Raw genomic sequence first — 12,313 nt, 5'->3', positions numbered from 1 at the left:
GTCCTCACCCACTCTGCCTCCCTGAGCTCCTACTCATGCTTCAGGACCCAGCCCAGGCAGCTGCCTCTCTAAGAAACCTTTCCTCATTCCTTCGAGGCAGCATACGTGCTTTTGTCAGCAGCAAGAGCCCTAGAAGTCTCCCCTACACATGGCTCTCCTCTAGATTCCCCAGCCCCTGCTCACCCGCAAAGCCTCAGTGGTGGGGTCACCCCCACATGGAAGTTTTCCATGATCTCTCGTGCTAACAGCCATCTGGGCACTTTGGAACCCTCTTGCTCATTAATTTCTCAGTTCCCCAACTAGGGGTCTTGTTTTACTCATGTCTACACCCATAGCACCCAGCACGGGGCTTGGCACGTACTAGGTGCTCGGTGACTCTTGTTCGAAACAACAAGTGGAGTGTGCTGAAACACTTGCTGTGGTCCGCCACTGTCTCCTTATGGCTTTTCCTCATTAGACTGTGAGCCCCTCGAGGGAAGGATGTGCCCGTCTTCATCTCCGGCTGTTCAGCATTGGCACAGATCCTGACGCATAGCAGGTGCTCAGCGATGTTTGTCCCGAATGAAATGTGTCGATCCAAGTGTCCAGTGAAGTGTCTGGCACATAATAGGTGCTCAAAAGCTCATCAAAAGGAGGATGTGCTGGGAGAGAGAACAGATGATACAGTGGGGGGTACAGTCCTCTCCTCTCCCCACACCGTTATCAGGGCCCCTCATTCAGGCCCTGCTGTAGTCTGAATGTTTGTGGCCCCCAGCCCCCAAATTCATATGTTGAAATTCTAACTCCCAATGGGATGGTATTAAGAGGTGATTAGGTCATGAGAGCATAGCTCTCATGAACGGGATGGGCGCCCTTACAAAGGGGACCCCAGGGAGGTCCTTTGCCCTTCCACCATGTGAAGACAGACAAAAAAATGGCCATCAATGAACCAGGAAGTGGACCGTCCCCAGATACCAAATCTACTGGTGCCATGATCTTGGACTTCCAGCCTCCAGAACTGTAATACATGTTTGTTGTTTATAAGTCACCAATCTATGGTATTTTGTTATGGCAGCCCAAATGCACTAAGACGAGCCCCCTTGAACAGAGGGCAAGAAACTCCCTAAGAACAGAAATTTGAACGGATGGGATACCATTTCCTAAACTAATTATACCGTGAACAAAAACTCTGAGCCAGGGGTTGCTGAATGCTTAGTGTGCCCTGATCGCCTCAGATACTATGACCAAGTGCTATTATACCCATTTAATGGATGAGGAGACCAAGGCTCAGGGATGAAAAGTGAGCTGCTCACGGGCAGCAGGCGACACTCACTCCAGGCCCACCTGTTCCCAGAGCCAGTACCGCAGCTCCCACTGAGCAGCTGGGTCTGTGGCAGCACAGGGGGCTCAGGTTCCAGCTCTGCCATCCTGTGACAGGAGCACGTCCCTGCAGCTCCTCTCTGCTGCCCAGAGCTCTGGGTCCTGCTCCTTACCCACGTGCTCAAAGCTTCTCCTGTGGCCCTAAAGTAGGGCACTTCAGCTTCCATTTAGAAAACCTGGTTTTCACATTATCTTCAGAAATGGTAAGGGAGGCAACAGATGTGTGCATCTGAGGAAAATATGCTGTAAGGCCCTGTCCCTTTGGAGACAAACCTTTTGGAGACCAGGCTATTGACCCTCCATTGTCCCTGACTGAGGAAAACCCGCTCCTGAGTGGGAAGAGGCGGCCAGTGAGTAGGACAGACCCTTTCACATAGGAGAAGATGAAGAGGGAGGGAGGAGGGAAGCAGAGAAAATGGAGGCAGAAAGAAAAAGGAAAGGAAGGGGAAGAAAGGGGAGAAAGAATTAAAAAAAAAAAAAAAAAGACAGGTGTCTCTTTCCCATATGGTTGAGTTCACTTTCCAAGCTCCAAGTTCCTAAGAAACCTGTTTATTTTCTGAAATTGAAGACCATATGCCTCTTCTGAGGGACTAGATGAGGAAAGAGCCCACATCTTTTAGCTGAATGTAAACACGCATGTGTGTGCACACACATAACTCCTACACACAGATTTCAAAGTCTGTCAGCCTTGGGTTCAAATCCAGTTCAGTCACTCACTGAACATCTCTGATCCCCAGTCTGTCAATCTGTAAAATGGGGATAATAATAAAGGGCAACATTAACTGAGCACCTGCCTTGAGCCGGTCACTATTCTGAGAGCCATACGAATTTTACTTCACTTAATGTTCACCTCTGCCCTCACCCTGGTTCTGGCCAGTAGAGTCTGAAGATCTGCTCTTGGGAGAAGGCAGAGACCACAGGAGTGGGCTCAGGAATCTGCCTTCTGCCAGCAGCCAGGAGAACTTGGCTGTCAGCAGCTCCCTGGGGCAATGGAGTTGTCGGTGGGAGGATGGCTCTGCAAGCAAAGGTTATATCTTCTGCCTCCTGCTTTTCTTCTCTGACCCTGCCCTTTGTCCCTTGACCCAGAGCTTCTGGGAGTAACCCTGGGTTGTGAAGTGGCATCATTTTAATCCCTCTTTTTCTAATGAGGATCCTGAAGCAAAGGCAGTGGAGTAACTAGCTTTGAACCAAGATGGTTTAAAATAGCCCAGGAGAGAGTAAGATGCAAGCCCACCCCGACCCTGCCCACTGACTGCACGACCCACATTCCCCATCTTGCAGAATTGTTAGACAATCGGGAACAGAACCTGAAACAAAGCAGTCCTCAGTAAATGGCAGCATTAACATCACTGTTATTCCCCCAGCTCTCCATCTTCCAGGCTGTCATTCACCTGCTATGCCAGGTCTCAGCAAGACGGCAGATTTGGCTGCTAATGCCCAGGGCCTCCAGCTCAGTGCATCCCTTCCTGGCCCGGGCCCAATCCCCCGGCTCAGGGGGAGGGAGGAGGCCTGATGGACAAAGAGGCCTTTCCCCCATGCCGAGCTGCTATCGCCAGCCTCCACTCACCAGTCCAGCTCAATTTCCCGGGGGCTGGGTCCTGTCCAGCTCTGTGCAGTCAGCTGGGAGGATTTACAGCCTCTCCAGCCACAGTGAGTATTGCTATCTTGGGCGGAGGCAGCAGGCCATATTTCCAAAGTGTCACAGCATCGTTTTCATAACTGACTCCCCTGTTGAAGGGAGGAGAATGCTCCCATGTTACAGGGAGGGAAACTGAGTCCCACAAAGTAAGAGGATTTGCTTAAGGTCACTTAGTAAGGTGTTGGCAGGGTTTTTGCACCTGTGGATCAAGGAAGAGAAAAAAAATAAGGCGATAACAGCAAAGTTCCTCTCTATTTTTCACAGGGGCAGAAGGCGGGAGAAAACCAAGGGGAGGAGGCGTCCTTGGGAGAGGGCCTTGCGAAGGGTGGTAGAACTAGTGAAGGTGTCAGGTGTGGCCCTGAGAGCCACCTATGTTCTTCCGTTTGACACAAAGATTGCATAGCAGAGCTGGCTGAACGCTCCCCAAACCTGGGCACATAGCTTGTGTCGTTAGCTCCCTGGGGCTGCCATAAGAAAGTACCACGAATTAGGTGACTTAAACAGCAGAAATTTATTGTCTCACAGTTCTGGAGGCTAGAAGTTGGAAATCAAGGTGTCAGTCAGCAGGGTCGTTCCCTTCTGAGGGCGCTGAGGGACTCTGTCCTAGGCCTTTCTCTCAGCTTCCGGCAGCCTCAGGCATTCCCCGGCTTGCAGACGGTGCTCTACCTGTGTCTTCACGTTGTTGTCTCTCTGTGCACGCCTTTTCTGTGTCCAAATTTCCTTTTTGCATAATGATTCCAGTCAGATTAGGGCCTACTCTAAAGACCTCATTTTAATTCAATTACCTCTGTCAAGACACTATTTCCAAACAAGGTCACATTCTAAGTTACTAGAAGTTTGGATTTCAAGACACTTTTTGCGGGGGGTTCAATTCAACCCGTAACACACCGAGAGCACACCTCCCAGTCTCCCTTGATGTTTAGTGACCAGTGGAATGTGCAGGAAGTTGCTATAGGCCATCGCCAGGCTTGGCCCATAAAATCCCCAACACCCTTTCCTCCTCCATCTTCCGGCTGGACACAGATGGTCCAGTGGAGACCTCCAAGGCAGAAGGAGCCTGGGTCCCTGAATGACTGTGCAGAGCAGTTTTCTGCTGACCTGCATTGGATCGTATCCTGTTAAGCCACTAAGATTCAGGAGCTTTCTATTGCTGCAGTAAGCTTCCCACGATAAACATAGTTGGCATGTGCCCCTGTGCCTCTCTGGGGGCAGAGCTAGTCGTTCTCAGCAGAGGGCTTCCGAAGGCCCCCTCCTTGTAGCTGCCATTAGGTGAATGGGACTCCTTGCTCTGGGCACATGTCCTCCCCTGCTCTCCTCACCTTTGTCAGTGGATGGTGGCATCGCAAAGGGGATGCTGGGTCTGTGTGGCTGTAGCTCGTGGCCTGAAGAGCAAACCTGTTTATTCTCATTTATCCAGCCTCTCTCTATCCTTCACCCCTGGCTGTTCCCACCTGGCTGCCTTTTTCTCTAGAGAGAAAGTAAGGGAGCTGGGGAGGGAATGGTGATGACAAAGCCCGTATTGTTCCTTCACAGAATTAAAGCTCTGTAGGAAGAGAGGAAACGTGCCAAGTTTCACACTTTGGGAAATCAGATGAAAAGGAACCATCACACCGGTCTTCTCACTGCGGCCTTTCCGTGCATCCATCATGGCTGAGAAACCCACTGTGAACAAAATGAGAAATGGAGCCAACATCAACCTGAGTCTAAAATAAGAGGTGTCATCAGACTGATATGCTAACCGGCCCACCGGCAAGCGGCCACCTCCTTAGACACTTTCCCCAGCTGTCTCTCTCGCATAGCATCCTTCAGACCAGCCAGTTGCAGGCCTCACAGGCCCGGGGAGGAAACGCTCTGCAGAAGGGCCTGCGGGGCCCCAGAACTTCTCGGGAAAGAATGGCCCTGGATCCAGAGTGGGGAAGTTACCACTGGCTTTCAAGAGCCAGGATCACCTCCTGGGCTGCATCAAAGTCACTGCAAAGCATCGTCGGAGTCCCCCACGGCAAGGCTCAACCAGCACGCAGGGCAGGCAGGACCCCCAGCAACAGGCTGACTCTCGTCACTGACACAGTCAGGCGGGACAAACTCATCTCCCTCAGTTCTGTAGCAAAGAAATGTGATAACCCACTCATGCCCTTCTCCTAAATAATAGAAAACGAATGCAAACCAGAAAATCAGAAAGTTTCTGGGCTGAGTCCTCCTAGTCGCCTGCACCACCGTGCCTCGGTTCTCTGAATGCAAGCTCAGTGGTCATCTCCGGCCACCTACGAGCCCACAGGTCACACCTGGGAGCCAGCTTGGAGCAGCTGCCGCTGGAACTGAGCCTGCAGATGTCTCCTACACCTCCACAGAATCACAGCCCGGAAGTTTCCACTCCAGTCTCTGGTCATTTCTCTGTCAGTCCCATCTAACTTGTGACATGGTAACATTTCTGAATTTGAGACTGGCCTCGGGGGAAGCTCAGAGTCACCCTCTGTCATGTTCTCACCTCTGGACCTGGTTTCGAGTAGATCAGCGGTTCTGTTCAGCAGGTGCCATTTTTTGAGGGCCCAGTCGATTTCATTCTTTCCCCTTGCAAGGCCAGCTCAAGAGTTACTTCCTTCCCTGTTCTGAGAGCCCTCAATCCCAAGGCACTCAGCTGCACTCTGGTTTCTGGCTCATTTGCCAAACAAGACGGCAAACAAAGCTGATGAAACCACCCAGCACCTAATGGCTCAGAAGTCCAATCTACTGCCCTCCAGGTGCTCTCAGGGGGAGCTCCTCATGGGTGTGGGCTCACAGAATTAATTAGGAGCATGACAGTTTTGCCACATGAAAATGCACAAATACTTCTCCAAGACAAAACCTGATGGCACTGGTGCTGCGGGAGGCGCCCTGGAATGAGAGGGCATGGAGGCTTTGGAAGTGTCAGGCAGGGCTGGGGTCTCAGCTGTGGTCAACATTAGAGCTGAGGTTCCAGGACATACGGCAGCAAATCAAGGCCAAGAAGTAGGTCTATATCATCAAGCCAGGTCCCAGGGTCCAGGATGCGAAGATTAAGTCTCTGCAGATCAATCTCTTTTCTCTGCCCATCAAGGAGTTTGAGATCATTGACTTTTTTTGAGGGACGTCCCTCAAAGACAAGGTTCTGAAGATCGTGCCTCTGTGAAAGCAGACCGAGGCCGGCCAGCAGGCCAGGTTCAAGGCGACTGCAGCAATTAGGAGCCACAGCGATTGTCCCTGTAGATGTCAAGTGGCCCAAGGACGTGCCCACTGCCGTCTGCTGGCCGTGCTCTCCGTCATCCTGGTGCAGCGGGACATTTGGCCAGCGCCACACACTGACACGACACTGCGGCGCTGTGCCAGTGGGCCTCATCCCCGTGCCCCGGGCGCCGTCTCGGCCCCTATGCCCAGGAAGCTGCTGTGGATGGCAGATCTGTGCCAGCTCTGCCAGCTTTGCTGAGGCCACTTCAAGGTCACATCCCAGACCCACAGCTCTGACCTCTGGCAGGAGACTGTTCTCCAGTCTCCCTATCAGGAAGTCACTGACTCGACTAGAATATCCAGGGGTGGCCACTTCGTGGTGTTTTTACAGTGAATTAAACTCGGTGAATTAAACATGAAAGCAAACCAACAAACAAAAATTCTACAAATATACAGTACGGGCAGGTACTGAAAAGCAAGTTCTTTCGCAAGCTTCCTACTACCACCGCCTGAGTCAGGGTTTGGGAAGACCTGGGCTTTCACCCCAGATCTTCCACTGGGTCTTTGTCCCCTAAAGCAGATTGGATCAACTTTCCAAGTCTCAGTTTCCTCATCCGTATAATAATCTCGGCTATTGCCTGCTCACATGTTTGTTGTGACAGTCAAATGAGATAATGCATGCAAGCAAGCTTTGGAAACTACAGAATGCCATTTATGTATACGGGGAAGCCACGGTCATACACACATCGTTCTTGAACCCTCACAACCGCTGGCTTTCCTCTCAGCTCTCCCCGTCTGTGTCCCATGCTGCAGCCAACCCGAATTCATTGTCGCGCCTTTGTCCACGTCTGGCCTTTGCTCTGGCCGTGCCCTCCTTCTAGAATGCTCTTCTTTCCTGTTTCCTTTGGCCAAATCTCATCCACCCTTCGTGGCTCAGCCCAGATTCTACATCCTCCAAGGATCTTGCTCAATCCTCCCCCAAAAAGTCAAGTCTCTCTCCTCTGGCCGCCCGTGGCTCTTTATCTTTAGCATAATAACCACCCTCTGACTTACACTGTGGCTCTTCACGAGCAGTTTGTGTTCTCGGCTATAGCACACACCTCTTGCATCCCACCCGAGGGTCAGCAGGGAGCTTGTGCATGGGTGACACTGATACCATCACCTTGAGTCGCAATGAGTCAGAAAGGACCTCAGGAGGCGACCCGTGTGACTGGGGCCTGGAGGCAGAAGGCGAGCTGTCAAGCTCCAGGGAGCGGGCCTATCAACATCTTTTGACTGAAAAGCCCAACTTCGAAGCCTGGCAATTTTAGATATTTGCATTGGAGGTTTTTAAAATAACAAAACTTTAGATTTATGTCTCCGTGAACAGATGTGGAAGGGAACTCAATTCCTCATAGGATTGGTTTATTTTTTATTTTTTATTTTTTTATCGCAGTGCTAAATATTATTCACTAAGTGACAAATTAATACAAAAACTGACATAGAGACACATATATGCACTCCCTTCAAGGGGAAAGGCCCAAGTTTCTTCTCATGGCTTAATGTGGAAGATGTGTGCGTGTTATGTGTCAGTCAGGTTGGAATTTCCCTAAAAGACACTGGAGGTGAAGGCAGCTCTAATTAAGATGCTCTAAAATAGCCCAGACTTCTTGCCGGAAGACGGAAAACACTCACACATGGGTTCAAGAGACATGTGGTATGGAAAGCTGGTGCCATCTTGCCTTTGGCTCTGAAACTTTTCTGGGGCTGCGAGAAGCACGACAGGAGAAAGGGCCGGGAGCGAGCCCCCTTCCCATCCATGCCCTCCTCCAGGATGGGAGGCAGAGAAGGGAGAAACATCCCAGACTGGCCCTGAGGGCACTTCCCTCTGGACTGGCAGGGAACTGCTCGCCCCAAGTGACCACCTGCCACTCCTGGTGCGGCTCCCTGGGGTGAGTAATATGAGGTCGGCCTTTTTCCTGTGGGTGTCAGTCCCTGCCCTCTGAGAAGCTGGAGGGCAGAGTGGGCAGGTGGGCATGAGAGGAAAGGGCAGGGCAGTACTCATCCATGTATCCCTTGGGCCACGTGTCCCACAGCCCGTGTTTCCATGGGCAGGGGAGAAACCTGAGGGGAACGTGGGATCTGGGGTCCGCTAGGAGATACCCAGCTGAGTGCTGGCAGCCAAGGACTTGCTTGGGCTTCTGGAGAAAGCAGACAGGCAGAAAGAGCAAGCCTCTTCTTTTAAAAAATTCCATAAACATGGAAAAAAACTAAAAATGATTGCTTTCCCCAGGAGAGGGGATGACACATAAAAGACAAAGCTTCTGACGTGATCTAGCTAAACACCAAACAGTAGGTTCTTTGCTCTGGATCAAGAGAGAGAGAGAGAGATTTTTCTGTTTGTCTGGTAACCTCTCGTTCAGGGTCTTATCATGATGGACACTGGGTGTCCTTTGGGGAAACAATAGAAGGTAGGAACAATAGAAAGGGAAAGGGTTTAAACAATCAGGAAGGAATGCATGGAAACCACAAATGACAAATGAATGTCCTTATCCCCTCAGGCACAGGTCGAAATCCCTGATCACATGTCTGAGGAGGCTGGGGTTCCAGTGACAGAAATACCCATGAATCTGTCAGTTGGGAGACTGAAAAAGAACCCCCACATTCATAACACCATCTTGAAGAAGCTGTGGGGGTGCCAGGAAATTAGAGACTCAAGCATTGAATACCTGCCCGGGGTCAAATGAGGATTTGGCTTGGAAATAGGAAGGAGGGGCTTTAATTAACCAGCCACAGCCTCCTTAAGAATGAGTCGATTGGCAGCTTCTGTAGAGTAAGGCAGGGAGCTGCCAGGGCAGCACACATGTGAAGTGAAGAGGCATTTCGCTGGTCCCCAAGGACATCTATTCAGTTAAAGCTTTATAAAGAAACAACTGTAACGCTATCACCCTGCCCCCTTCCCAAGGAGGGTGATTTCACAAGCCCGGGGGTGGGGGTGTGGGGAAGGAAGCACCTGTGAGACCCTCGCTCCCTGCCTCCTTCTGGGGAGAATGGAACAGGTCAGGGCAAGCTGCTAAACCAACAGCTTCTAAGGAAATGGTGTTGATTTAAGTTAGATGAAGAATTTTGAGCATTACTCCAAAGTATTTATAATCATCTCAGAAGGTTGTATGGAGGTCAAGAGTTGAGTTTTCAAAGATATGGTTCCTTTTTGCAGTCAAAGCCAGATGTTGGAAGAGAGAAGCAATAGAGCTGACTGATTTTCTTCCATGTGCTCAAGGTACAAAAGACGTTTCTTTTCTAAGGCAAAATATAATTCTATTCTTCAAAAATTCTTAGGGAACTTACAGCTCTGAGAAAAATAGCAACTAAGAATAGGTGCTTTTACATTTCAGTTGTCTTCATGTGTGAGGGTCTTTCCAAAATCTGTCATGTTACTCCACTGAGTCCAGGGTTTCCTTCGGGCAGAGACCCCCTCTCCCCCAGACACTAGGAAGACAGGAGTCACGCCTCCCTCAGGTTTCTTTCCTGCTACTTCAGGAACTCCAGAAAACGCTCTTCATTTCAGAGATGTGGAGTCTGTGTGCAGATGTCAGAAATATTCTCACTGAACTTAAGATCCTCTGAAGAGATTATAAAGAGGAAGCGAGGGAAAACATGTTCACGGTGTGTTTTCGAATCAAGGGAAGTGGAGAAAGAGCACGAGAGATGACAAAGAAAGAGTGCGGAGGAAGCAAGGTAGGGCCAGGGACTCGCTGCCCAGGTCTCCCCTCAGGTCTCAGGCTCCCCTCCCCCAGCTTCCAGGAGTGCTAGCTGCGATGGGATTACAGCAGCCTGGCCCCCTCACCCCCATCACCCCATGTGGGACCTCTTGCAGGGCCACCTCAGTTCCACAGCTCCTGGGGAGTCGGCTGAGGCCTTCGCTGTGACTGCATTGCAGCCTGACTTCTCCCTCTGCCCAGTCTTGCCCCCCCACTCCCCCGCAGGGGTTGTTTCCAGGAGCTCTTCCCAGGAAACCTGCACACGAATCTCAGAGTCTATTTCCAGACCTAAGACGGGGAGAGGGGCAAAATCTTTAGTGTTTTTAATAGGTGGACAATTTTTACCACATATAGAAAAAACCCATAATCCAATGTCTATTCAGCCCTGGATAACATTTGGTGGATTCATTACCCGTTCATTATTTGGCATGTTTTTAGATTTATGCTATAAAGGCTCACCTCGTTTTATTGCGCTTTGAGCTAGTGCATTTTTTACAAATTGAAGGTATGACCCTCCATTAGCAAAAAGAATATGGCTCACTGAAGGTTCAGGTGATGATTAGCATTTTTTTTTTTAGTAATAAAGTATTTTTTAATTAAGGTGCATGCATTTTTTAGACATGATGCTATTGCACGCTTAATAAACTATAGTATAATGTAAACATAGTTTTTATATGCACTGGAAAATCAAAAACTCCGTGTGACTGCAATATTTGTTTTTTTGTAGTGGTCTGGAACCAAACCCACAAAATCTCTGAGGTGTTCCTGTATTTCCTAACTATTCCTGAAGTGTTGTCATGTGACATCTTTTTATATTTAAAGCAGAATCATTTTTTTAAAACCTTAAAAAAATAACCACTGGAGATTCTATTAAACACCTTGGATTAAGTCGCTAAGTTATTTTAACTGTGAGTGGCTTTTTGGGCTTTTAAATGAAAAAGATGTTCATACTTTTCTCATTTTTTTTTCATTTAGGATGAAGAAATATTTTTCACACTTTTTCTCTCTTTTACCCTTTGCTGAATTGTGTGCTTTAAATAACATTTTAGTTACTTTTTGTCTTTTGCATAGGAACAAAGAAGCCACCCAGAGGGGGGCCTGTGTCCCTAGACTAGATCACCTGTCTTCTCATTCAGTACTGCTTTGCAAAGTTCATCAGAGCACGGACTGGAACTGTTCAGGCATATTTCAAATCCCAGCTTTGTCACTTACTAGTTGTGAGAACTTGAGCAAGTTATTTAGCTTTCCTGTGCCTTTGTTTCCTAATCTGTGAAATGGAAATGATAATTTCAGACTTCATGGGGTCAGTATAAGGATTACATAGGTTAATGCATGTCAAGTGCTTGGACCAATGCTTGGCACATCATAACACTATGTTGTTAAGTCACAGACTTCATGAGCAACGGTGAGCACACAGATCTTTGAGCCTTTCTTCTACTGACCCTTTCTTAAATGACCCTGGCAGTTATTTATAAGCTCTTGGCTAGGAAAATAGCTTTAGTCTCAAATCGTAATGCCAGATGAAATATCCAACGAGAATTTCCAGGCTGTGAACTGCTATTATCTTTGCTTTCAACCCTTCCTGCTTATTAATCGCCTCGCCAACTTGGTTTTGGAATTCCCAAATTTTACCTCCACAACATGTTTCAAATGACTTGCTTTACTTCCATTCTAACTGTCTGCTCTCTAGTTTCAATTCTCATTTCTCTTTGTTTGATCCAGAGCAGTAGCCTCCTAACTGGCCTACTTGCTTCCATGCCTGTAGCAGTCCAGAGCCGCCCACAGTTCTCCACTGTCTTCCCATGGTAGTCCGGAACCTCCCAACATGGCCCCCACCTGACATTTCCTCCTTCTCCACCATTTGCCTACATTTGCCAGTCAAATTGGGTTAACTTGTTATTCACTCATTCTTTCAGTTAGCACTTATTGGGGTGCCAAAAAGCCAGACTCTGCTTTTGAGAAGCTTGCTATAGAGTGGAAAGACAGATATATATTATTAATTCCTAAGATTAAAATTGTTCAATTTGGCTGCAACCCAGATGTAGAAGGAGCAATAAATCCTTCCTAGGAGAGTGGTGAGGGGGTCATGGAAGTCTTCACAGAGGGCCAAGAAGGAATCGGGTGGTATAGAGAGAACTTTCTCCACAGCTTTATTGAGTTATAACTGAAGTATAATAACTGCACATGTTTAAAGTGTACAGTTTAGTACATTTTGATACTTGTGAAACCATCACCACAATCAAAGAGAATGAACACACCTGTCACCCCCCAGAGTTTCCTCCTCCCCCTTTGCAATCTCAAGTCTCATGCCCTCCCCTGCTCCTCTTACCCCAGGCAATCACTGATGTGCTCTCACTATAGATTAGTTTGTACTTTCTAGCATTTAATACATAAA

The sequence above is a fragment of the Rousettus aegyptiacus genome, unplaced genomic scaffold, assembly GCF_014176215.1.
Source record: "Rousettus aegyptiacus isolate mRouAeg1 unplaced genomic scaffold, mRouAeg1.p scaffold_m13_p_1, whole genome shotgun sequence".
NCBI lineage: Eukaryota > Metazoa > Chordata > Mammalia > Chiroptera > Pteropodidae > Rousettus > Rousettus aegyptiacus.
The sequence above is the reverse complement of the archived record's forward strand: the minus strand, read 5'-3'. Positions refer to the sequence as shown.